This window comes from Macaca nemestrina, chromosome 4, assembly GCF_043159975.1.
Source record: "Macaca nemestrina isolate mMacNem1 chromosome 4, mMacNem.hap1, whole genome shotgun sequence".
In the NCBI taxonomy this organism is placed as follows: domain Eukaryota; kingdom Metazoa; phylum Chordata; class Mammalia; order Primates; family Cercopithecidae; genus Macaca; species Macaca nemestrina.
The window spans coordinates 171814584-171840133 of NC_092128.1; the positions used below are offsets into that span (position 1 = coordinate 171814584).

The 25550-nt window shown below is 40.2% G+C and overlaps 1 long non-coding RNA gene and 2 pseudogenes across 5 annotated transcripts in view; 1 reads left to right on the forward strand and 2 right to left on the reverse strand.

Annotated features, from left to right (window-relative positions):
* The window catches only part of LOC105472781 (uncharacterized), a 43257-nt gene that overhangs the window by 8928 nt on the left and 8779 nt on the right, over nucleotides 1-25550 (forward strand). For 4 of the 5 annotated variants that reach the window (XR_011622760.1, XR_981789.3, XR_011622763.1 and 1 more), the window contains exons 3-7: nucleotides 10689-10715; nucleotides 13322-13458; nucleotides 21271-21311; nucleotides 22468-22554; nucleotides 23664-23759. This is a non-coding gene — a long non-coding RNA (uncharacterized lncRNA). The remainder of the gene's footprint in view (nucleotides 1-10688; nucleotides 10716-13321; nucleotides 13459-21270; nucleotides 21312-22467; nucleotides 22555-23663; nucleotides 23760-25550) is intronic. The other variant, XR_011622761.1, reaches the window with a different exon arrangement.
* LOC105472782 (60 kDa heat shock protein, mitochondrial-like) lies at nucleotides 300-9152 on the reverse strand (annotated as a pseudogene).
* Nucleotides 18330-20227, reverse strand: LOC105472954 (THUMP domain-containing protein 1-like; annotated as a pseudogene).

Here is a 25550-nt window from a genome sequence, read left to right on the forward strand (position 1 = left end):
CTACCTACCGCTGTAATGTTGATGGAGACAGTCACCCTGGTGGTTACTCCAGGACTACCTCGAGACCCTGGTGTCCACAGGCCTTGACACTTGGAGTTCTCCTGGAATCACTCCTCGCTTTCCTCTGATAGTCATATCCTTTCTGCTCTTTTTTCAGGATGGGTGGGAGCCTATGTAACCTCACTCAGTATCTTTTCTACCCTCCTTCTACGTATGCCTGCCGAAATTACTGAGGCTGGAAAACTACATTTTTGACATGCCCTTGAAGCTCTGCTTTTCGATGGGATTTAGGGTCCCACCTATCCTTTACAGCCACATGGGTTTTGGAAGGCAGAGGCAGAACACTGCGGGCAGAGGCTGACTTCTTTTGCCTCCACTATTTCTGCCGACAGAGTTGGTTTTTCTGAAAGAGCTGTGGTGTTGAGACTCCTCAGTGCTGGGTCTCTGGCTTCATGAGTGTTGAGAGGCAGGGCATACTGCTTTGAAAACTCCCAGTTAAACTGGGGTTCTGGTACCAGAGTGGCTAGCAACCCTGCTCTAACCAGAAATGGAGGGAGCCAGATGTGGTGTTTACAGTGTGCCTTTCTCAGGATAATTCCTTTACCGGGCAAATAGCCTAATGCCTGGCTGTCTGACCCTTGACCAGGGAATCCCTTACAGAGGATGCTTGTTTGTATTGGCAGATGCCCTGGTGGCTCATGTCTGACCCATGTCCAGTTTACACCTGCCTGGCCATGGCTCTGGCACTGGGAGTCTGACCTTATGTTCTCCCCTGCATTCCAGAAATATCCCAGCCCAGGGCAGCTCCTACTTCTTCAGATGGAAGGCACAAATTCATCTTTTTTTTTTTTTTTTTTTGAGATAGAGCCTCTCTTTGTCACCCAGGCTGGAGTGCAGTAGCATGATCTCGGCTCACTGCAACCTCCACCTCCCAGGTTCAAGTGATTCTCATGTCTCAGTCTCCCAACTAGTACCCACCACCAGGCCCGGCTAATTTTTGCATTTTTGGTAGAGATGGAGTTTCACCATGTTGGCCAGGCTGCTTTCGAACTCTTGACCTGAAGTGATCCACTCACCTCCCAAAGTGCTGGGATTATAGGCGTGAGCTGCCATGCCCAGCCCTGGAATGCACAAGTTTAATACACCACCACAGTAAGAAACAAGTTCAAAGATTTTTACATAGAAAACCTGGGCAAGGAGGGTGTAGTGAGTCACAAGGGTTCTTCCATCCCTGGGTCATGCGAGGCCAGAATGAAGAGTCAGGCAAAAGAGAGAAGCATGTGGTTATCAGCCATATACATAAGGAAATGGGGTATGGGCCACTTTAAGTTCACAAACTGATGTCTGAACGGTCCATTTAAAGGAAACAATGGGAGAACAGGGGCCCGGTCAGCTAGGTGGGAGGGATGTCTCTAAGTTATTGTCACTGGCCACTGGCTGAGCCATTCAGCTGTGTTGTAGAACTGAAAACTGTGTCAAGGGTGACCGAGCTCTGTTTCTGGTATGAGAAATTTAAATTCGTATTCAAAAGGAAATCTGAGGCAAGATCCAATTAGGAGAATTCCGTGCATGCAGCTCCTTCATTTTGCAGCTGTGGATGGCGGGTGGTGTAAATGGCTTTGGTCTGGAGCTTGTAGTGCAGCAGCTGATTCCTGATTCCACAGTTTCCTGACTGTGGCAGGGCCAGAAGCTCAGTTCTGCAGCGTGGCTTTAGGAGATGTTCTTGAAAGTATAGCCCAAAGTAGGTCTTCTTTAGACCTCTCAGTGATTGTGAGACCCTTTGGCTTTGCTGTAATATAGCGGCCCCCAACCTTTTTGGCATCAGGGACTGGTTTGTAGAAGACAGTTTTTCCACAGACCGTGGGGAGGGGGGTTGATTTTGTGATGATTCAAGCCCATTACATTTATTTAATTAATTTTACTTATTTATTTATTTATTTATTATTTATTTTTGAGATGGAGTCTCGCTTTGTCATCCAGGCTGGAGTGCAGTGGCGTGATCTCAGCTCACTGCAACATCTGCCTCCCAGTTCAAGCGATTCTCCTGCCTCAGCCTCCCTAGTAGCTGAGACTACAGGCACGCACCACCATGCCTGGAAAATTTTTGTGTTTTTAGTAGAGGTGGGATTTCACTACGTTGGCCGGGCTGGTCTCGAACTCCTGACCTCAAGTGATCCACCTGCCTCGGCCTCCCAAAGTGCTGGGATTACAGGTGTGAGCCACCGCGCCCAGCCACATTACATTCATTGTGCACCTCATTTATTACATTGTAATATATAATGAAATAATTATACCCTCACCATAATGTAGAATCATTGGGAGCCCAGAGCTTGTTTTCCTGCAACTAGAGGATCCCATTAGGGAGTGATTTGAGTGACAGATCATCAGGCATGAGTTTCTCATAAGGAGTGCACAACCTAGATCCCTCACCTGTGCAGTTCACAATGGGGTTTGCGCTTCTATGAGAATCTAATGCCGCCGCTGATCTGACAGGAGGTACCAGTCCATGGCCTTGGAGTTGGGGAACCTCTGCTGTAATAAATTCCCTTTAGATTAAACTAACTAGCGTAGATTCTATTGTATGCAATGGAACCCTCTCTGGTACATGTGGATTCCCTGCATTTTCTAGTATGTTACAGTCATGACTTCTTATTGAAGAGATGTTTCAAATGAATTATTTTGAGGTCATTTGGTTCCATGCTTGCTTGTGGTTTTTGGTGCTATGATGGTAGGAGCATGTGCTCAGTCAGTCATTTTACTTTCATCTTTCTAGTGAGACTTAATGTTTCTTAGAGGTAATAGAGTCTAATAACATAATAACATAACATAATAAGGGATATTTCTGCTTTTAAGAAGGCTTTAGTCCAAGCCTCTTTCAGTGTGAGAGAGAATATCCCTCCTTTTTTGTCTAGTAAGAAACATTTAGCACCTGGTTTGCATTTTAATAGAAACTATGAGTTGCAGCTCTCTTCACGATATTCAGGGTTAGTACTGACCTTGACTAGATTCCACGTCTTTCTTAGATATATCAGGATTCTGTAGGGAGTCCAGTTAATTTCAAGTTGGTTTGTGTTGTTAACATAAATAACAAACAGAAAGTTTCTAGGCTCTCTAAAAGAAAACAATGCTTATTTGGGAATAGAGCATTGCTACGTGAATTTGCATACCACAGTAAACTGTATGTATTCAGGGAGAGAAAGAAAGAATAAAGGTTTTTAAAGTAAAAATGAGGAGGATTATGTAAATGTTTTGAAATGATTATCCTTAGCTACGAAAATCAATAACAAATGTAGCACCAGTCTAAGGTTGTACGGTGAGAAGATACAGTTTATTGAAAGCTACTTCATTATAGAGTAGGGCATCCTCAGAAAGCAAGCAGAGGAATGTACTGTCTTTAAGTTTTTCTTATGTAGGGATCTTGTCTATGTAAAGGCCAAACTAAGCTGTGCCTACATGTGGGTGAGCAGACAGCATGACAAAATTTATTATACTGTTGATTTAAGGAAAATGATTCTTGACATTTTAGTGTGTAAGTAAAGCATAACTATAATTATTTTGAAACCATATATTGTTATGAGTATTGGGACATCTAGACTTTCTGCTGTCGTAGGAGTGCGTCCTTGTAGGTTTTCCTCAGCTGTAAACATCTTATGACCATGGGTCATGGCTGGCAAGGAATGTGCCTGGTTAGTCTCAAAATAAAGTGGAACTTAAATTGGTGTCATCCTGGCTCTCCTGGGCTCCTGCTTCCCTAACAACCTTACTGACTTACCAAACACTATGTATTGTATCTTCTATCTAACTATATTTTTGTGCCCATTAGTCAACCTCTCTTTATTCCCTCTTCCCCCATCCTTCTCAGTCTCTGGTAACCGTTCTTCTTCTCTCTACCTCCATGAGGTCCACTTTTTTAGCTCCCACATATGAATGAGAACATGCAATATGTGTCTTTCTGTGCCTGGCTTATTTCACATAACATAGTGACCCCCAGTTCTGCCCATGTTGCTGCAAATGACAGGATTTCATTCTTTTTTGTGGCTGAATAATATTCTATTGTGTATATATACCACAGTTTCTTCATGCATTGATAGGTACTTAGGTTGATTCCATATTTTGGCTATCGTGAATAATGCTACAATAAACATGTGAGCACAGATATTTCTTTGATATTTTGGTTTTTTTGGTATATACCCAGTAGTGGGATTGCTGTCTTCTATGGTAGCTCTATTTTTAGTTTTCTGAGGAACCTCTAAACTGTTCTCCATAGTGACTGTACTAGTTTACATTCCCATCAACAGTGTATGAGGGTTCCCCTTTCTCCACATCCTTGCCAGCACTCATTATTCTTTGTCTTTTTTTTCTTTTCTTTTTTTTTTTTTTTTGAGATGGAGTCTCACTCTGTCACCCAGCCAGGAGTACAGTGGCATGACCTCGGCTCACTGCAACCTCCGCCTCCCAGGTTCAAGCGATTCTCCTACCTCAGCCTCCAGAGTAGATGGGATTACAGACGCCCACCACTATGCCCAGCTAATTTTTGTGTATTTAGTAGAGACGGGGTTTCATCATGTTAGCCATGCTGGTTTCAAACTCCTGACCTTAGGTGATCCACCCACCTCAGCCTCCCAACGTGCTGGGATTACAGGCTTCAGCCACCACACCCGGCCTCTTTGTCTTTTTAATAAAAGCCATTTTAACTAGGGTGAGAGGATATCTCATTGTGGTTTTGATTTGCATTTTTTCCATGATTAGTGATGTTGAGCATTTTATTTTATACCTGTTGGCCATTTGTTTGTCTTCTTTTGAAAAATATCTACTCAGATATTTTTCTCATTTTTAATTGGATTATTTGTTTTTCTGCTGTCGAGTTGTTTGAGCTCCTCATATATTCTGGTAATTAATTCCTTGTCAGTTGGATAATTTGCAAATAATTTCTCCCAGTAGATGAGCTGTCTCTTCTCTTTGTTGATTGTCACTGCTGTGCAAAGGCTTTTTCACTTGATATAATCCTATTTGTCTATTTTTGCTTTTGTAGCCTGTGCTTTTGAGATCTTACTCAAGAACCTTTGCCCAGACTAATGTCCTGAAGCATTTCCCCATTGTTTTCTTCTAGTAGTTTCATAGTTTAAGGTTTTGGATTTAAGTCATTGATCCATTTTGATTTGCTTTTTCTATATGCTTAGAGATAGGGGTCTAGTTTCATCCTTCTGCATGGGGTTATCTAGTTTTTCAGCACCATTTGTTGAAGAGACTGTCTTTTTCCCAGTGTTTGTTCTTGGCACCTTTGTAAAAATGAGTTGGTTGTGAATACATGGATTTATTTCTGGGTTCTCTATTCTGTTGCATTGTTCTGTGTGTCCTTCCTTCCTTCCTTCCTTCCTTCCTTCCTTCCTTCCTCTCTCTCTCTCTCTGTCTGTCTTTTTTTCTTTCTGACAGGATCACACCCTGTCACCCACACTAGAGTGCAGTGGTGTGATCATAGCTCACTGCAGCCTCTAACTCCTAGACTCAAGCAGTCCTCCAGCCTCAGCCTCCTGAGCAGCTAGGGACAACTAGTGCACGCCACCATGCCCAGCTATTTTTTTTTTTCTTTTTTGTAGACATAGGGTCTCAGTATGTTGCTAAGGCTGGTCTCAAACTCCTGGCCTCAAGTGATCTTCCTGCCTCAGCCTCCCAAAGTGCTGAGAACACAGTCGTGAGCCACTGCACCTAGCCTTATGTGTCTATTTTTCCCCAAGTACCATGCTACTTTGGTTACCATTGGTTTATAATGTGTTTTGAAGTCATGTAGTGTGATGCCTCCAGCTTTGTTCATTTTGCTCAGGATTCCTTTGGCTATTCAGAGTCTTTTGTGGTTTCATGTAAATTTGGGGACTGTTTTTTCTATTTCTGTGAAGAATGTCATTGGTATTTTGATAGGAATTTCATTAAATCTGTAGATTGCTCTGGGTAGTATTGACATTTTGACAATATCAATTCTAATCCATGAGCATACAATATCTTTCCTTTTTATATATATATATGGAGTCTCACTCTGTCAGCCAGGCTAGAGTGCGATGGTGGAATCTCAGCTCACTGCAACCTCTGCCTCCCAGGTTCAAGCGTTTTGTCTTTTTTTTTTTAGTAGAGACACAGTTTCACCATGTTGACCAGGCTGGTCATGAACCCTTTCCATTTTTAAAATGTCCTCTTCAATTTCCTTCATCAGTGTGTTATAGCTTTTCTAAGATAGATCTTTCACTTATTTGGTTAAATGTATTCTAGGTATTTTATAATTCATGTAGCTATTGTGAATGGGTTTGCCTTCTTGATTTGTTTCTCAGAGCATGTGCTGTTAGTGTATATAAATACTATTGATTTTTGTATGATTATTTTGTATCCTGCGACTTTACTTAGAATTCATTTTTCAGTTCCAACTAAATTCATTTATCAGTTCCAACATTTTTTTGTGGAGTCTTTAGGGTTTTCTAATTATACACTCGTGTTGTCTGTGAACAAGGATAATTTGACTTCTTCCTTTCTGATTTGGATGCCCTTAATTTATTTCTCTTTTCTAATTGTACTGGCTAGGAATTCCAGTACTGTGTTGAATAGGAATGGCGAGTGCGGACATCTTTGTCTTGTTCCAGTTCTTTTTTTTTTTTTTTTAACTTTAAACAAATTTTTATTACACTAAGGTTGTCACATAATTGGATATTTCTCTACTTTGTACACAATTATTCTCACTCTCCACAGAAAGGCTGCTTAAATTCTCCTCTGGTGGTGGCAAGCCCTAAATATTTTAACAGAATAGTATTAAAAATGCCTCAGTGATTTAAGTTCAAAGCAGTACATTGGTACGTGGCTTTTGCACCCAGTATTAGGACTATACAAATGTCTTTTTATCCAAAAATACAAATAAATTATCTGTAGGCATAGACAATGACAGCAGTCAAACGTTATATATTTGTCACTTGAAACCAGTAACTGATCGTTATAGTGATTTCCTGAACATCAGCTAGCCTCTTCTTCAGTCATTTTCTCCAGCTTCTCTGAAGTTATTGGTGAGGAACACTGCCTTGGACTTCCTGCCATAGTTCATTAATTAAAGTAAAGCACTATTCTAATAATTAGAACTTGCCATCTCCCATAACACCTCCCATTCTACCCATTGCACCCATTACAGGGTCCTTCTCTTTTTTTTTTTTTTTTTTTTTGAGACTGAGTCTCGCTCTGTCGCCCAGGCTGGAGTGCTGTGGCCGGATCTCAGCTCACTGCAAGCTCCGCCTCCCGGGTTCACGCCATTCTCCTGCCTCAGCCTCCCGAGTAGCCGGGACTACAGGCGCCCACTACCTCGCCTGGCTAGTTTTTTGTATTTTTTAGTAGAGACGGGGTTTCACCGTGTTAGCCAGGATGGTCTCGAACTCCTGACCTCGTGATCCACCCGTCTCGGCCTCCCAAAGTGCTGGGATTACAGGCTTGAGCCACCGCGCCGGGCCGGGTCCTTCTCTTTTTTTAGGAATTTTTGTGACTACAACTTCTGCTGTAGTTAACAGAGAGGCTACCCCAGCAGCATCCAATAAAGCACTTCTCACAACCTTTGTTGGCTCAATAATTCCTTTTTCCACCATATTCACAAAATCTCTGACCATGGCATCATAACCAACTTCTGAGGAACTACGTAATTTTCTCAACTATCAAAGATCCTTCAACACCTGCATTTTTAGCAATGGTCATTTCAGGAATTTTGAGTGTTCTCTTAATAATTTCTATACCAATTTTTTGATCTTCATTAGCTGGAGTCAATGAGTCCAAGGCACCAATGCACCAAAGTAGGGTACAACCCCCTCCCCAGAACAATGCCTTCTTCCACAACAGCTCTTGTAGCATTAAGGGCATCTGTAACTCTGTCTTTCTTTTCATTCACTTCAATATCACTTGTCCCACTAACTGTCAGCACAGCTACTCTATCTGAAAGTTTTGCCAGCCGTTCAATTTTTCCTTTTCATATTCACTAGTTGTGACATCCAGTTGCTCAATAATTCCTTGAATTCGTTTTTCAACTTGAGCCTTGTCACCTTTTCCTTTTAAGAACATAGCATCATGTTTGATCACAGTGACCTCTCCAACTTCTCCTAAGTCATGAGGCTGAATATCTTCGAGATTTAAGGTCAACTCCTCTTCTTCAAACAGTACACCACCAGTAGCAATAGTTATACCATTAAACTGGTTCTTTCTACTGTCACCAAACCTCGGAGCTTTGACTGCTACAACCTGAAGACCAACTTTTAGCCTATTCAAAATGAGTGTACTTAGAGTTTTTCCATCAACATTTTCAGCATTATGACCAAAGGCTTATGGTGAGCATGGGCAATTTCAAGAGCAGGTACAATGGGCTGGACACTAGAAATTTTCTTTTCACTCAATAGAACATAAGAATCCTGGAATTCACATTTCTGACCTTTTGATGTATTAATAAAGTATGGAGAAATATATCCTCAAACTTTCATGCCTTCAATAATTTCTTTTTTCTTTTTTTTAGATGGAGTCTCGCTCTGTCACCCACGCTGGAGTGCAGTGGTACAATCTCAGCTCACTACAACCTCTGCCTCCTGGGTTCAAGCGATTCTCCTGCCTCAGCCTCCCAAGTAGCTGGGACTACAGGCGCATGTCACCACATCCGGCTAATTTTTTGTATTTTTAGTAGAGATGGGGTTTCACCATGTTAGCCAGGGTGGTCTCAGTCTCCTGACCTCGTGATCTGCCCGCCTCCGCCTCCCGAAGTGCTGGGATTACAGGCGTGAGCCACCGCACCTGGCCTCGTGCCTTCAATAATGTCTAATTCATCCGTAGTGTTTTTCCATCTTTACTGTGATGAAACCCTTTCTTTTGACCTTTTTCATTGCATCAGAAATTAGGTTGCCAATTTCTTTGTCTCCATTTGCAGACATTGTAGCAACCTGAGCAGTTTCTTCAGGGGTGGTCTATCAAGCCACAAAAAGACATGAGGAAAACTTAAATGCATATTGCTAAGTGAAAGAAGCCAATCTTAAAAGGCTATATACTGTATGATTCTAACTATGTGACATTCTGGAAAATGCAAAACTATAGAGACAGTAAAAAGAACCATACTTGCCAGGGGTTGAGGAGGAATGAGAGATAAGTAGATGGAACATGGAGGATTTTTTACAACAGTGAAACTATTGTTTATGATACTATAATGGTGGCTACATGTCCAAAGCCATAGAATATACAACATCAAGAATGAACTCTAATAAGCTATGGATTTTGGATGATAAACATGTATAAATGTAGGTTTGTTGATTGTAACAAATGTACCACTTTCTTGTAGGAGACTGATAGTTGTCTACGTATGTGTGTCAGGGGGTGCAGGGTATAGACGGGAACTCTCTGTACTTTGTACTCAATTTTGCTGTGAACCTAAAAATTCTCTAAAAGGTAAATTTTATTTTGAAAAACACCATCATACACTAAAACTTTTTTGTCCTTATTTGGTAATACTTACAAATAGAATTTTATTAAAATTATATTTAAATGTAGAGTCAAAAGATATGCATGTTTTAGTGAAATATCTTCTATTATTATTACTATCATCATAATTGTTATTATTTGACTTAGAAATCCTCAGTAGACATTATGAATTTAGAGATCAGTAATGTTCATTTTGAAAAAGACATATACTTGTCTTGTTCTTTTGATGTTACTGTGGTAAAAGTCTTGTGCTGTACTGATCTCAGTTAAAAATAGTAAAAAGAATCTCTTCAGTATTGTGGTGGACTCTGCACAGTTAATGCAACAGGAGGCAGGGTCACCTGCCCATACAGCTTTGTTTGTATCAGCCAGTCGAAATGTCAAGATGGTTCCTTATCCACTGGATAATTTCACAATCCTCCTCTTAATTTGCTTGCTTTGGACACATTCTATCCTGGAAACAAAATCTAGGTTTCATAATACATTCGGAAATAATAGATTCATGTTCTTTTTTTCCAGCTGGTACTGGTAGAGTTTACACATTTACTCCTGCACCATAGGAACAGCTGCTTAAAAAGCTGAAGTGTGTATTTGATTCCATTACATTGGCACAATAGAAAGTCACGTAAAAGACGGAGACTCTCTCAGTTTCTCCATATTTGGAAAATTAATTCCTTTAAGTGCGTTAAAAAAATCTCTACAGGTGGTCACATTCTATGAACTTAGGACCAGAAATGACCTCATCACCTTCAGCTGGCCTAAAAGTTGTCTTTGGCTGCTGCACGCTTCACAAAATCTTGTTAATTATGATTGTTTTTCCTAGTTATAAGTCCTTCTGGATAAGTTTTTATAAAGCATTTATTTTTATCACTTACATAACTACATAAAATATTTTCATTGGTGTCAAAATGTCATGTTATTGCCAAACACATTCCATTTCAATTTCTAGAAATTATTGGAAAGTTAATACCCACACTTTAATGGCACCCTTGCTGTAGTATTAAATCATGCTTCACTGAAATTCACAAGAATCATAATTACACTGCATTTATCCAGAATAAAGCACTAGAACAGTTACTTTTTGACCGTCTTGTCCGTTAATTACTATGCATGCACTCTCTCTTTAGACAAACAATAAATGAAATTTAGTGTCTTTCTAGAACTGAGTTTTCATGAAAGTGATTGTCATATATATACTCATCATCTGCTTCTCTTTTCAGCACAGTAATATTTTAGTTCAAGAATCGGTAAGTGAATCTTTTCCCTGGCTTATAGAACTTCACCCTATTTATTTCTATTTCAAGAAAAGTAAAAAATATTTTAAAAAGTAAAATTAGGCAAGAAAGTTGTCTTGCCAGCTAGGCATTTGGTTTCTCCTTAGATTTGTTATTTAAGAAAACTCAGTCTCCCTAGACATCATTTCAAGAATATAATTGTTTAGCTGCAAAGCTATAGTTTTGGGTAGAAAATTCCCTTTGAGGGTTGCACATTGAACCCATATTTAGAGAACCTGAGAAATGAGCTTTCAGCAGTAATCACATTTACTCTTCTCCCCACAGCCTGGGGTGTCTGGAAGAACATCCTCCACCAGGAACGCTGGAGGATGACTAAAGAGCTGAGTCTGATCCAGTTTGCCAGAATAGGTCCATCACCCTGAGGCCCTTTTTTGCCTAGGTCCTGCATATTCCATGCTGTGGACTGAATTACGTCCCTGTAAAATTCGTATTTTGGAGCCTTAACCCCCAATGTCATGGTATTTGGAGATGGGGCCTTTGGGAGATAATTAAGTTTAGATGAGGTCATGAGGCCATGGCCTCACGATGGGATTAGTACTGTTAAAAGAAGGGGCACCAGAGAGCTTGCTGTGTGTCTCTTTTTCTGCCATTGTGAGGACACAGGAAGAAGGCGGCCATCTGCAAGCCGGAAGGAGGGATCTAGCTCCAGCCATGCTGGTGCATGAAGACTTCTGGCCTCCATAACTGTGGAAATAAATGTCTGTTGTTGAGCCATTCAGTCTATGGTATTTTGTTATTGCAGCATGAGCTGAGGATTGGAATTGGCCCCCAACCTAACAATGGTTCCACTTATGCTTTTTTGACTTTATGATGGTGCAAAAGTGAAAAGCATTCAGTAGTAACTCTAATTGGAGTGCCCATACAGTCATCCTGGTTTTTACTTTCAGTATAGTATTCAAAAAATTACATGAGATATTCCACACCTTATAAAATAGGCTTTGTGTTAGGTAGTGTTGCCCATCTGTAGGCTGATGTAAGTATTCTGAGCATGTTTCAAGAAGGTTAGGCTAAGCCACGATATTCTGTAGATTCGGTGTATTAAATGCATTTTAAACTTAAGATATTTTCAATTTATGATTAGTTTATTGCGACATAACCCCATCACAAGTCAGGGTGTATCTGTCCATCCCCCAAGGACAAGAGACTTGGAGCCTGAGCACACAGGGATGGTGCAAACTCGGATGTTGATCCAGGCAGTTCAGGAACACATGTTTTAAAATTGGAATTGTTGCCTCAATTTTCTCTTTCAGTGTGTAAATAGAACCTCCAAATAAGATTAAATTGAAGAGAAAGTATTAAAGGGCAATATTCCAGTGGAATCCATGAACAGTTTGCTTGCACTGACTTGCTAAGGAAGGAAAATTTTTAAAGTAGTCGTTATTCTTAAGAAAGTTAAATTTATAGTTTAAGTTATGGTATATTTTGTACTGGGCACTGTGCCTTCCTCATAATATTCTTATTAAATATTTGTTGATTTAAGATTTTTTTTACTTCATCACATGTATTTAGCAAAGAGTAAATTCTTATAAAAGAATTTTATCATATCCTTGTGACAAAGCATACTCCGTGCTAAATGTGGTACTAATTACTTGAGTGTGAAGGTGAAGATTTTTCCTGGCAAATTTGGAACAACGGCTTAAAAAATAGGTACTACACAGCTAAAGAGTCTTTCTTTCCAGATTCAACTCATATACCTACTATCTTGCCTTTCCCTAAGCATATATATTTAAATTCTAGAAACCACCACATTCACTTATTAAAGCCAAGCATGTGTCTAATATTTATTACACTACATTTTTACTTTTATGAAATACTGCTTGGAACAAATAGTCACCCAGCACAGAGGTCCCGAACCCCTGGACCATGGACCGGTATTCACCTGTGGCCTGTTTGTAACTGGGCTGCACAGCAGGAAGTGAGTGGCAAGTAAATGAGCATTAGTGAGATCGGCGGCGGCATTAGACTCTCATAAGAACCCTATGGTGAACTGCACGTGCGAGGGATCTAGGTGGTGTGCTTCTTATGAGACTCTAATTAATGCCTGATGATTTGAGGTGGAACAGTTTTATCCTGAAACTATCCCCTCTGCCAGCTGGCCATGGAAAAACTTGTCTTTCACAAAATTGGTCCTTGGTGCTAAAAAGGCTGGAGACCACTGATCTAGGGCATAGCTAGTTTTTGCCATAGCTGTGTCATAACTAGATGTGTTGAGACAAAATCTCACCTGTAGATCTGAGTTGAGCATATGAGCCTATTTCATTGTGGTAGACAATTCTGTCTGCCGTGGTCCTCCAAAGATATTCACATCCTAATCCCCAGAATCTGTAAATATGATACCTTACATGGCAAAAGGGAGTTTGTATACATGATTAAGTTAAGGATCTTGATGTGGGGAGATTATCCTGGATTAACCAGGTGGGTTCAATGTCATCAGAAGGCTCCTCCTATGAGGGAGGAAGAAAGTCAGAAATAAGAGTAGGAGATATGATGTTTGAGCAGAGGAGAGAGAAAGAGACAGAGAGATTTGAGGATGATATGCTGCTGGTTTTGTTTTGAAGATGAACGAAGGGGCCCTGAGCCAAGGAATGCAGGCCACCTCTAGAAGCTGGAAAAGGCAAGGAAATGGATTCCCCCAAGAGCCTCCAGAAGGAACACAACCATGCCAACCCGTTTTAGACTTCTGATCTCCTGAACTGTAAGATAATAAATATGTGTTGTTTTAAGCCAATAAATTTGTGATAATTTGTTATAGTAGCAATAGGAGAAGAATACAGCAAATCAACACTGATTTTATTTTCTTAACATGGTGCAACTAATACCAACTTAAAAGCAATTTAAACTTTACACACTAGTTGTCAAATTCTCTGAAGAGACAAATGTAAGTGGATATAAGAGACTAATTTAATCTTCTGACATCTATGGGCACATTGAAGACTGGGAGAACTGGTAGTGTTCACGCAGTGTTTGTCCAACCCTTTAATCCAGCACCCTCTAGACCTGCACTGTCCACCCCACCTGGAGCTACTGTGCCCTGGAATTGTATCTAGAATGTAATGAGATGTGCAGGAAGTCTAAGATACACTATGGATTTTGTAAAGAAGAGTACAAAAATACCTTGATGATTTTTGCTTTGTTTTGTTTTTGAGACAGTCTTGTTCTGTCATCCAGGCTAGAGTGCAGTGACACAATGTCGGTTCACTGCAACCTCCTCCTCCTGGGTTTAAGCAATTCTCCGGCCTCAGTCTCCCGAGTAGCTGGAACTACAGGTACATGCCACCATGCCTGGCTAATTTTTGTATTTTTACTAGAGATGGGGTTTCCCTATGTTGCCCAGGCTGGTACAAACTCCTGACCTCAAGTGATCCACCTGCCTCAGCCTCCCAAAGTGCTGGAATTACAGGTGTGAGCCACTGTGCCTGGCAATAATTTTAAAATATTGATCACATGTTGAAACGATATTAGTTTGGATATATTGGGTTAAATAAAATATATTATTAAATTTAATTTTAACTTGTTTTAACTTAATGAATGCTGCTACAAGAAGACTTACATTGCACATATAAGTCATATTTTATTTCTATTGGACAGAGTTGCTCTACACAGATGAATTCTATGTAATGATGTAATTAATATCATGTAGGTTACTTATGTCAATTGATAGATTATTGATTAATGATTAGACTGCTGCAGTTGAGAGAGCTGATGGATTTATTTATATATATATTTATGCAGTTTAAAACTAGTATCTCCATTTTTTGTAGTCATATTTTGCTAGAGTCTGACCTCTACAAATCTCAGGTTAAATTGTGCTGAGTTAAGTCAGACTTTGAAAAAACTATCTGGAGGAATGCCTAAGGAATAGTGAGAAATCCTGTTGGCAGCTCAAAGGTGGCATTTTTGGATGGTGGGAGGTAGGGTTTTCTGTGCTGGGTGAAAGTGACCTTTGTGGATATTTTGTTGCCTTTTTTTTTTTTTTTTTTTAAAGGAAGGAAAGGTAGTCCATAACTATGAAGACATTGTTACTATAAAAACCTTAATTTAGGTAATTTTTTTTTTTGGTAAAATGAAAAACGTATTTTTTCCTTTTAGTGTAGGAATACTTACAGGGAAGACAGAATTAAAAAGAGGAGGCAGATTGCTTGGATAAAAATCACCCAATTGAAGCCATTAGGAAAGACCTAAACCTTGTGGCTTCATTAACACATGTGTGTCTGGTTAGGAATAGACTATTCTACCAATAGAATGATGAGGTTACAGCTTCCTAGACCATTGGCAAACTAATTTTTTTTTTTTTTTTTTAGGGAACAAATTTATTTTGCTTTTTCTGAAAATATCAGGAACTATGAAAAACAAGGTTGATATTTGGCTGTACCAAAAGCAAAGTACAAGTAAAAATAGCATTTGAAAACCATGTTTAACTTTAGAGAAACATGTTTTAAAATACAAAGTTTAACATTCTTTTCTCTATAGAGCTTGTAAACAAGTTTTCTCAACCGCAAGACTGCAGGGTTTTTTTGTTTTTGTTTTTTTTTTTGTTTTTTTGTTTTTTTTAAACTGACGTAATTTTTAGAAGAAAAAACTAAAGGAGAATTAAAAAGCACTCACCTCCTACCCTGGAATCTCATCATTTATAAAATAACATGCTCAAATGTCAGTGAAAATAAACAGTTGATAAACCTGAAAACAAGTCTTTTAATGAGTTCAGGTTACAACCAAACAGAGGATTTTGTAGCTGGGAAGGAACAGCTTGTATAACAACCGAGCCTTACCAAATACAAATAAATATAAAAGGCAACTAAAAACAAACTATAAAATCAAAATCTTTCTGTAGAGTGGCAACTTTCACAAAGTAAAAACAACTTAGTTCCACAGAGTTGCATATTCTGTAGGCATATGGTCAGTTTTTTTCCATGTCCTTTTGTCATGCACTATCAAAATAAAAGAATGTCATGGAGTATGTCTGCTGAAGAAGGCACCAAAATTCTATCCTCCCTATTCCCCTAAATAATATTAATAAATCTCTTATCAATCTTTTCAAGGTAACTTCAACACCATTAAGAATTAACATTCTAAATATGTAAAGCTATAGAAGGAAGGTCCTGCCTATTCTCTTTGCCCCTCTCAAATCATTCTAGTCTGGTTTACCAAACAGAACTGCTAGCTACGAGGATAAAAATATATTCCCATGTTCACTAGCCATTAAATAAACATAGCCACTTGTGCAGGAAGCCTAACATTTTTACTACTTCCTAACTTTTTAAAACTTAAGGATAAGCCCATTTCCACAAGCTAAGTTTACAGCTCCTTAATATTCTTATTCTGGACAGTTTACTTTGCAGACTTTGTTGGTGTCTGCCTTTTTCAATTATTTTACCCAAAAAATAGGCCATGAAAAAACTTTCAAATTCAGAAAACCCCTGCAGGGAACCCTTATGGTGTGTGAGTGTGAGCACTAAGTTGAAGAATACTCTTATTTCACAGAAATATAGGACTGTCAGACAAGAGCTGAGTTCATTCTCTTCTTTCGGAGACAAAATTTCAAGCTGAGCAGGTTTGCAGAAAGGGTTCCCCATACAGTCATATACTAGTGCTGGGAAAAGGAGAGAAAATACTACTTAATTGGGTTTTGTGGTTCCTCCAGGTGGGTTCTAGAAAGATTTGAGAGTTGTACTCTTCATTTTCAAGTCCAAGTGGCTGCAGAAACATTTCAAGAATCCCCCGGCAAGGTAGCAAATCAGTTTCCTTTTAGATCTAAGACTCTTGTCACTTTAAGAAAAAAATTTTTCCCAGAACCTTTCAGAGACTTGTTCATTTGTTCATGTGATGAAAATCATCTGCTAAATAGGCTAGTTTCTGTAGCCATTTTTCATTTCCAAAGCACTCAGCAAAAGCTGGCTGTTTTCTTGTAAGTACTTGGCAATTCACCTTTCAACTCAAATGTCCTGTAGAGAACTCTTCCTCTGATAAGTCACTGGATGTCTGTATGGTGCAGGAGGTTTATGTGCTGTTTGTCCAGGTTTTTGTTTTGAGTGTTTTAATTTTTTTAACATTTTTGCATAAATGGGTCTTTGATACAGGTAACCAGTTTTGTAGCATTATTCAGAACGTCACTGTATCTTCAAGTTTTTTGATATCAGCATCTCTCTGAAGAAAGCAGTGTGCTATAATGTCAACATCAGGATTTCTTTCTTTCTTTTTTTTTTTAATGATGCAAAATTACTTACGGAGACAACCACTGATGGGGCACCAGGAGGGTAGATAACAGACCTCTAGTTACCAAATAGGATGTCACAACATTATATATTGGCCTTTGTTTTGGTAGCCTAGAAATAGAAGAAGTTTTCTTTGAATTTCATCATTTACAAATCTTACAAATGCTACAGCATGACAAATATTTGTGAAACCTGTTCACTCATCATCCTGGATAGAGAAGCTGCTGCTTTTCAGTTAATGATGCAAAACCTTTTTAGCATCATTTGAGATATCAGACTTATTGAGAATAAAGTCTTTTATTCTCAAGACTTATTGAGAATAAAGTCTTTTCAATCTTGTACTGCATCCTGCCCCAGCATTGTAATGTCATTAGATTCTCATCAACTATGCATATTTTCCTTTCCTGAGATAAGTTCTGCTACTAGATAATTCGCTTCCTAAACCTTTTGACTAAATGTGATTTTTGAACAAAAGCCTTACTGTTTTGATAGTCCAAAAGCAATTTGAAAATAATGAATATTCTTTCTTGTCAAGTGACTGTGACTTATAGTTACAATTTCTAGTTTTGTAAGTTGCATGCCACAGACTATACACAATGGGATAGGACAGCTTGGACTGAGTTCATATAAAACCCTTGAGGACTAGCTTTCATTATAAAGACAGAATTTCTTTGTCTCCCTTGTTGCACTAGAATACTGAAGTATACTCAGAAGACCAAAATTCTTCATCACCAACCTTTTCAGAAATGTCTGTAGCTCTGTGCCTAAAATGGCTCTCTTCTTTCTCACATCTTGCCTTCCCAAATTGCAGCACTGAACTGTCAGCTTTGTTACACACAAATGTTAATAAAATATAAAAACAGACGTAGCCAAACAAGAAAATCACAACAGTACAAAAACTTCACCAAACCATTCACTTCTAACCTACATGTTCCACATTCTTGCAATGTTTACAACAAACTGGCAGGGGGACAGCTGAGCTGTGGCATGTAAAAACTCCTTCCTTCGAATGAAAACTCCCCTCTGATTTTCTACTTGACAGTCAGTTCACTACAGTAAGTCAGCTGGCACTGCATAAGAGGAGCCTGGGAGAGGCCAGCATCCCCCTCCCCTCCCATCTTCCCCTCTTTGCAATAGTGTGGCACATGGGTCTGCCTCTACATAATTCCATAAGGGCTGAAAGATCCCTAACAAAACGATTAACAGGGCTGTGCAATCATTGTTCACTACTGTGAGAACAGCATAATGCAGCACACAAATAAAAAACTGTTTTTAGTCACAATTCAAGGTGGAACCCCAGCAACATCTCATAGAGCCCCAGTTGAGAAACCCACCTCCAGCACCAAATGGCCTCCTATGAGAGATCATTTTCATTTGATTTGGACCCTTCTGTGGCTTGACTTGCAAGTTCAGGTTTGGCTCCTCCCTCATTTACCACCTGCGGATTAGACGGTTTCGTCTGCCCCAGCACCTCAGTATTCTCTGGTACCTGCTGGTTATTTTTCCCTTCTGCTGTGTTGTTTCGATCTGATTTGTCAGCAGCTTCCAGTTTACCTTCTTTCCCATTTCCCTGCTCTGAGTTAAGCTGTGATGGATCCTTAGAGCTCTTTATCATCTCCTGGAGACTGAATTTCTTTTTCTTTCTTTCTTTTTTTTTTTTTTTTTTTTTTTGAATGCTCTGTTGCCAGGCTGGAGTGCAATGGCACCATCTCCCACCTCAGCTCACTGCAACCTAAGCCCCCCGGGTTCAAGCAATTCTCCTGCCTCAGCCTCCTCCCAAGTAGCTAAGACTACAGGCCCACACCACCATGCCCAGCTCATTTTTTAATTTTTAGTGGAGATGGGGTTTCACCGTGTTGGCCAGCATGGTCTTGATCTCTTGTCCTCGTGATCTGCCCACGTCCTTGGCCTCCCAAAGTGTTGGGATTACAGGCATGAGCCACTGCGCCCAACCGGAAATTGTATTTTCTAAACATGTAATCTTTCACGACACTCAGGCAACAGACAGCTTTGATGATTTCTACTACCACCGTGTACTGTGGATTGGTGAGATCCAGTTTATTTTCTGAATTGAGGGTACACACTATTCCTCCCAATTCTTTGATAACTTCTCTATTCATGTGACTGTGTCCGGAGTTGGTTCCTTCTGGTGGGTTCGTGATCTCACTGACTTCAAGAATGAAGCCAGGGGCCTTCCCGGTGAGTGTTACAGCCCTTAAAGGTGGCATGGACCCAAAGAGTGAGCAGCAGCAAGATTTTATTGTGAAGAGTGAAAGAACAAAGCTTCCACAGCATGTGAGGGGACCAAGTGGGTTGCCACTGCTGGCTGGGGTCGCCAACTTTTATTCCCTTATTTGTCCCCTCCCATGTCCTGTTTCTGTCCTATCAGAATGCCCTTTTCTCAATCCTCACAATGATTGGTTACTTTTAGAATCCTGCTGACTGGTCCATTTTACACACCTCTTGCTAGCTACAGAGCATTGATTGGTGCATTTTTACAGAGTGTTGATTGGTTCATTTTACAAACCTCTTGCTAGCTACAGAGTGCTGATTGGTGCATTTTACAATCCCCTTGTAAGACCGACTAGTTCTCCAAGTCCCCACTGGCCCCAGGAAGACTGGCTGGGTTCACCTCTCATGACTGCTATTTCGAGATTTGTACACAATCTGAAACGTCTCTTTGCTTGGAGCTTTAAACTAGGGTTCCAAAAATGTTTCTGCATATTTTTTCATATCCTCTAAAAAAGCCTTGCATGTGCCTGAGATGGGTAACATTCGTAGAATAACTTGAGTCGTCTTGGTTTTGTACACATCCTGGAGAATATGATGCACCAATTTATCAGGTTCTATCCCGAGTGTCCTGATGAAGACAATGTTATTTGCTCCACTTTCCACTAACTGGAATCTTCTTAGGCTTATCTCTGTAGATGCCTTCATGTCACCAACTTCTTTCTTCAAGGCAGCCTCCACATCATCATCTTCTCCCTCACTTCCAGGGGGCTTCTGATCCTTGTCTGTAAACTTTTCCAGCCTATACGTGTTGTCGCCATATTCGTTGAGTAGGGTGTAGGCCTCCTCTACACACTTGGGCTGGTTCATGTTGCAGGTGATGAGGATGCCCCATAACCTGGGCTATAGCTGACTGGGTCCGCCAGAGTCGCAGCGCCCAGCCCACTTGGCCAGCACATATTGAGCCTTGCCTCTGCGCTTCCCGCCGCCAGGCTGAGGAGGCTGCTGGGCGGCAACCGCCATGATGTGTGCAAGCTGAGAGGAAAGAGAAACGTTTTTCCACAGCTGTTGGAGTCCTCACCTCCCGGCGAACTTCTACACGGTTTAGGGGTGTGAATAGAAGTACGATGGCTTCAACATTTGGGATACATATGCCTTTTTACCTGCAGACCATGAGTAGTTTTTAATCACTTAAGTGTTTTTGTCTTCTCACAAAGGTTTCATGGACACCTCTTTCTCTTTCCGAAGAAACAAATTTCTTTTGAAATCCTGTTAGTGTTTCGTGAAGGCATCTAGCCAGTGCAGCTTCCTAGAAGGAAACTTCCTTCTTAGGAAACTAAACAAGATCCGAAAGCAATTATGCTTTGCATGGCGATCACTTAGAGTTCAGTGTGGAAAAAAAAACATATATGTGTATATTAGGCGTGTGTGTGTGTGTGTATATATATATATGCAAAAGCAAAGTGATGTGTGTTTGGTAAAAGACAAAACATTTGCCTTCTGGGCACTCTATACCATTTTGGGAATGCTAAATATCACCTAGGACGTGAGGCTCATGGTTTGACACTCAGCATGAAAAAATATATATTAAGAAAATGTGTTCTGGGCATAGTGGTTTGCACCTGTAATCCCAGTACTTTGGGAGGTTGAGGTGGGTGAGGCTAGAGGCGAGCAGTTCGAGACCAGCCTGGCCAACATGGCAAAACCCTGTCTCTACTAAAAGTGCAAAAATGAGCTGGGTGTGGTAGTGCATGCCTGCAATCCCAGCTACTTGGGAGGCTGAGGTAGGAGTATTACTTGAGCCCAGGAGACAGAAGGTTGCAGTGAGCTGACATTGAGCCACTGCACTCCAGCCTGGGAGATAGAGCAAGACTTTGTCTCCAAGAAAAGAAAAAAGAAAGAAAGAAAAAAGGAAAAGGAAAAGAAAAACAGAAAGTTTGTACAAACTTTATAATTTCAATAAGTAAATAAGTGTCATAAATGATTATTAGTGGAAGGATTTCTCTTTAAATTACTTGGATCATCCCTCCCCCAACCCATCACCAGTTTTTTACTTTATTTTGTAGAGGCTGCCACACTCATCTAGGGGCTGCGTCTACTAATTGATGTAAGTATTGACCACTTATGGGGTTTTAGTGAAATAGTAACCTCTGAAAAGTTTCCCCACTTCCTGAAAAATCCATGTACATTTATCATTTTTATATATGTATATATATAGAAAGGTTATCAGGGCCAGGTGGATCGCTTGAGCCCAGGAATTTGAGACCAGCCTGGGTAACATGGCAAAACTCCGTCTCTACAAAAAAACACAAAAAAATTAGCCGGGTGTGGTGGTGCGTGCCTGTAGTCCCAGCTACTCGGGAGGTGAGGTGGGAGGATTGATTGAGTGAGCCATGGTCACACCACTGCACTTCAGCCTGGGAGACAGAGTGAGACCCTGTCTCAAAAAAAAAAAAAAAAAGAAGAAAAGAAAAGAAAAAGGAAAAAGAGAAAAGTTATCAGAAAGTAGAGAAAACTTTTGAAAGAGCGCTTGGATAAGATGGAAGTCAGCTGCTATCAGAGGCTAATATCCTAACTGGACTTCCATTGGCAAATATCCTGTTTTTTTCCCAGTGGGCAGTAGAATGTATATTTCTTGGCTTTGCAAGAATACAAAAATATCCCATTCATTAACTTAGGTTTCATGCTTCAAATAAACAATTGCCCTGATTTCTAAGATAAGATACAGTTAGCTATGAATGCATATAGGCAGAATCTGGTGCATATGTTTATCTCAAATCCAGGGCTGTTTTTATGTTTTATAGACCATGCCCTGCAAGTCTAAGTGTTCTCGGGTAAAGTTGTCAAGGCAGGAGGCTGAGTGAGGACACACCAGCTTTACCTGCCTTGGGGCACTCCTGGGAATGATTGGTTTCCCCAGAACCACAAAATTTTTTATTATTCTTCTGCGTGTATCAGGCCATGGAACTGTGTGGCCTTCTGGGATTTCTGCTGCTTGTAAAATGGCACAACATTTTTGTTGGCTGAAGTGCAGGGTGAGAATTGCTCATCAGCCTTGCAGAGCAACTGGAGACCTCTTTTAGGGTCATTGGTTAACCTGCACCAGAGGGCAATTAATGAGTCAATGAAGGAAATGCTAACATTAAATTTAAATGTGTGAAGAAGGATTCCTCCAAGCATCAGATGAGCTAGATGGGGTAGGAACATTGAGAGTGAAAATCTGGGAAATAACCAAGTGCTTTGTTCTTTTCTACGGCATGCAGAACTCATTACTGTTGATGGAAGCAAAAACAACAAGGCTGAGTGCCTTCAATAGCTCTGGCTCAACTTTACTGGCCAGTCTTCATTAGGTGAGCAAAGAAGCCTCTAAAGAGAAGAAGTTTGTTTGCCCTACTAGAAGAGCAGTCATTGCTTTTATAAATAATCAATACCACATATCTTTACATATAGTTTCATCATACTTAAAATATTTCAGCTTCTTCGTGGTATAGAAGTTACAGATGGATTAAAACCAAATGCTTAAAATTCACCCCCCCAGAGAATATGGAATTGGTCTTAGAAAATGGTAGTCTTTAAGATGAGAGGTAAGTCAGGTACTAGATATCTCTTAATGGAAAGTCCTACTGAATTCTTCTGATCTAAATGAGTATAATTGAGCCAGTTGGAGTAGCAAAAATAATTTCAGGTGGTATAATGCAGCAATTATAAAGCAGGCCTTGGAACTGGCAGACCAGGTGCCAAATCCCTACTAATTTCAGTGTTATTTGACAGAGTAGAATTACAGTATATAGTTTAACAAAATAGTTGTACAGAGGTTTATTCAGCTCTTTTGCTTTTAAAGAATAGTCACCAATTCCAACAATTAAAAGAATTTTAATGTATCAGTATGATATATATGTTTAGGTACACACACACACACACACATATATATATATTTATATTTATATTTGAGAAAGATTATCTCTTAGAAATCCAAGAACAGGATTTGTAATAGAACAATTTCTGGGGGAAGTGATTTGGAACCCAACACAAGTTTGGGATCCTCAGAAGTAGAAGTCCATTAATTTCACTCCGAGCGCCCAGTGTTAATGTGAAGACACTATGCATCTGTTGTCTTCTCTGTGCTCCTCTGTCCACCAAAGGGCTTGTGTTTTCTGTATTTCACAATTCAGGCTCTTGAAACAGGCATTCTGGCCTGTTTGAGCACAGACTTATTGGCCAGGTCACGTTTTAGCCCAATCACTAGCTTATGGATTGGCTGGTGATGGGGCAGACAGGTCTTTACTCCTAATCCAATTAAAGATGTTTATTAAGAAGGCTGCCCTTCAGTAAGGGGAATGGGTGGACAACATCTTTTTGCTAGGGTATAATGAATGATATGCCTGACAGTCCTTGAGAGTTTGTTATGGGTAAGTTAGATCTGCATGCCATCTTACTTTCTGATTACACTTCTTCACAGTCATTGAAACACAAGTGGAAAGAAGATAAAGATCCCTGTTATTTGAGAGCAAATCTTCTGAATATCCATTCCATGAAACTCGGATACCTTCTCCAGGTAAGACTTAACTTTGTAAACTATTCACGGCAGAAATGTAAACATAAAGAAATTGCCCTACACACTAGGTAAGTAACAGAGTGGAGTGAATCTTAAGCAAAAGGGTCAAGTAGGCAATGAGATTTTTTTTTTTTGTCAGAGTCATTCTTTCTTTTCAAACTCAGAGGTATTTCATATACTAGCAAATTAAAGCCAGCTGCGCTTTGGGAGGAAGAGGATGTTATTTAGTTGGCAGATAACCTTAAATCGCACCTTTGCCCCATAGCCTATGGCCTTGGGTAAATAAGTGAGCTTCTTTGAGCTGTAATCTCCTCAATGCCAAATGTAACTATCTGCTATGGTCTGAATGTGTTCCCCAAAATTCATGTATTAAAAACTTAATCCCCAGTGCAGCAGTGCTGAAAGGTGAGTCTCTTTGGGAGGTGTTTAGGTCGTGAGGGCTCTGCCCTTATAAATAGATTAATGCTATCAAACTAGGACTTGATGGAGGAAGTTAGTCTCTCTTGACCGTCTGACGTCCCCCATATAAGGACACAGCAAAAAAGCCCTTGTCAGACACCAAATGTTGGTGCCTTGATCTTGGACTTCCCAATCCCTAGAACTGTGAGAACATAAAATTCTCTTCTTTATAAATTACCCAGTTTCAAGTATTTTGTTGTACTAGCACAAAACACACTAAGACACTATCATACGAGGTCATTGTTCTAAATATTGTATGAAAGAGGTGGGTATATGATGGATAATTATTTCATAAGTACTAAAACAAATGATGGTAGGGGCACCTAAGAACTCTCATTTTACAGATGTGGGAACTGGGGCTTGAGAATTATTTCCGTTGTTTAAGTTCAGTCAGCTTACTTAGTCAAAACTAGAACTCAGGTCTCTTGACTTCCGAGGCCAGTGTTTTTTCTTTTTTTTTTTTTTTTTGAGACGGAGTCTCGCTCTGTCGCCCAGCCCAGGCTGGAGTGCAGTGGCGCGATCTCGGCTCACTGCAAGCTCCGCCTCCCGGGTTCACACCATTCTCCTGCCTCAGCCTCCCGAGTAGCTGGGACTACAGGCGCCCACAACCGCGCCCGGCTAATTTTTTGTATTTTTAGTAGAGACGGGGTTTCACCGTGGTCTCGATCTCCTGACCTTGTGATCCGCCCGCCTCGGCCTCCCAAAGTGCTGGGATTACAGGCGTGAGCCACCGCGCCCGGCCTGGCCAGTGTTTTTTCAAGCTACCTCTAAGTTATTCTACAATTCCAAAAACTTGCTCTTAAGACTGTGGATGTAGCTAAAGTTATAGCTTCCAGTTTGCCTACAATGAACAAAACTATTTTTATTATTAGGCTGAATTTCTTTTTTTTTTTTTTTTTTTTTTGAGACAGAGTCTCACTCTGTCACCCAGGCTGGAGTGCAGTGGCGCTATCTCAGCTCACTGCAACCTCTATCTCCTGGGTTCAAGCTATTCTCCTATCTCAGCCTCCTAGGTAGCTGGGACTATAGGCATGTGTCACAATGCCTGGCTAATTTTTCTTGTTTGTTTTTTAACTAGAGACGGGATTTCACTATGTTGGTCAGGCTGGTCTCGAACTCCTGACCTCAAGTGATCTGCCCGCCTTGGCCTCCCAAAGTGCTGGGATTACAGGTGTGAACCACCATGCCTGGCCAAAGTTCTTTTTTTAAAAAAAGAGAATATATCTGGTCCTTATTTCTGTGAAGACTGAATAACTGTTAATAGCCCAAATTACTAACTGTCCTAGAGGAATGTGTTTTAATAGTAACACAAGTCTTAAAGAAGTGAAACTC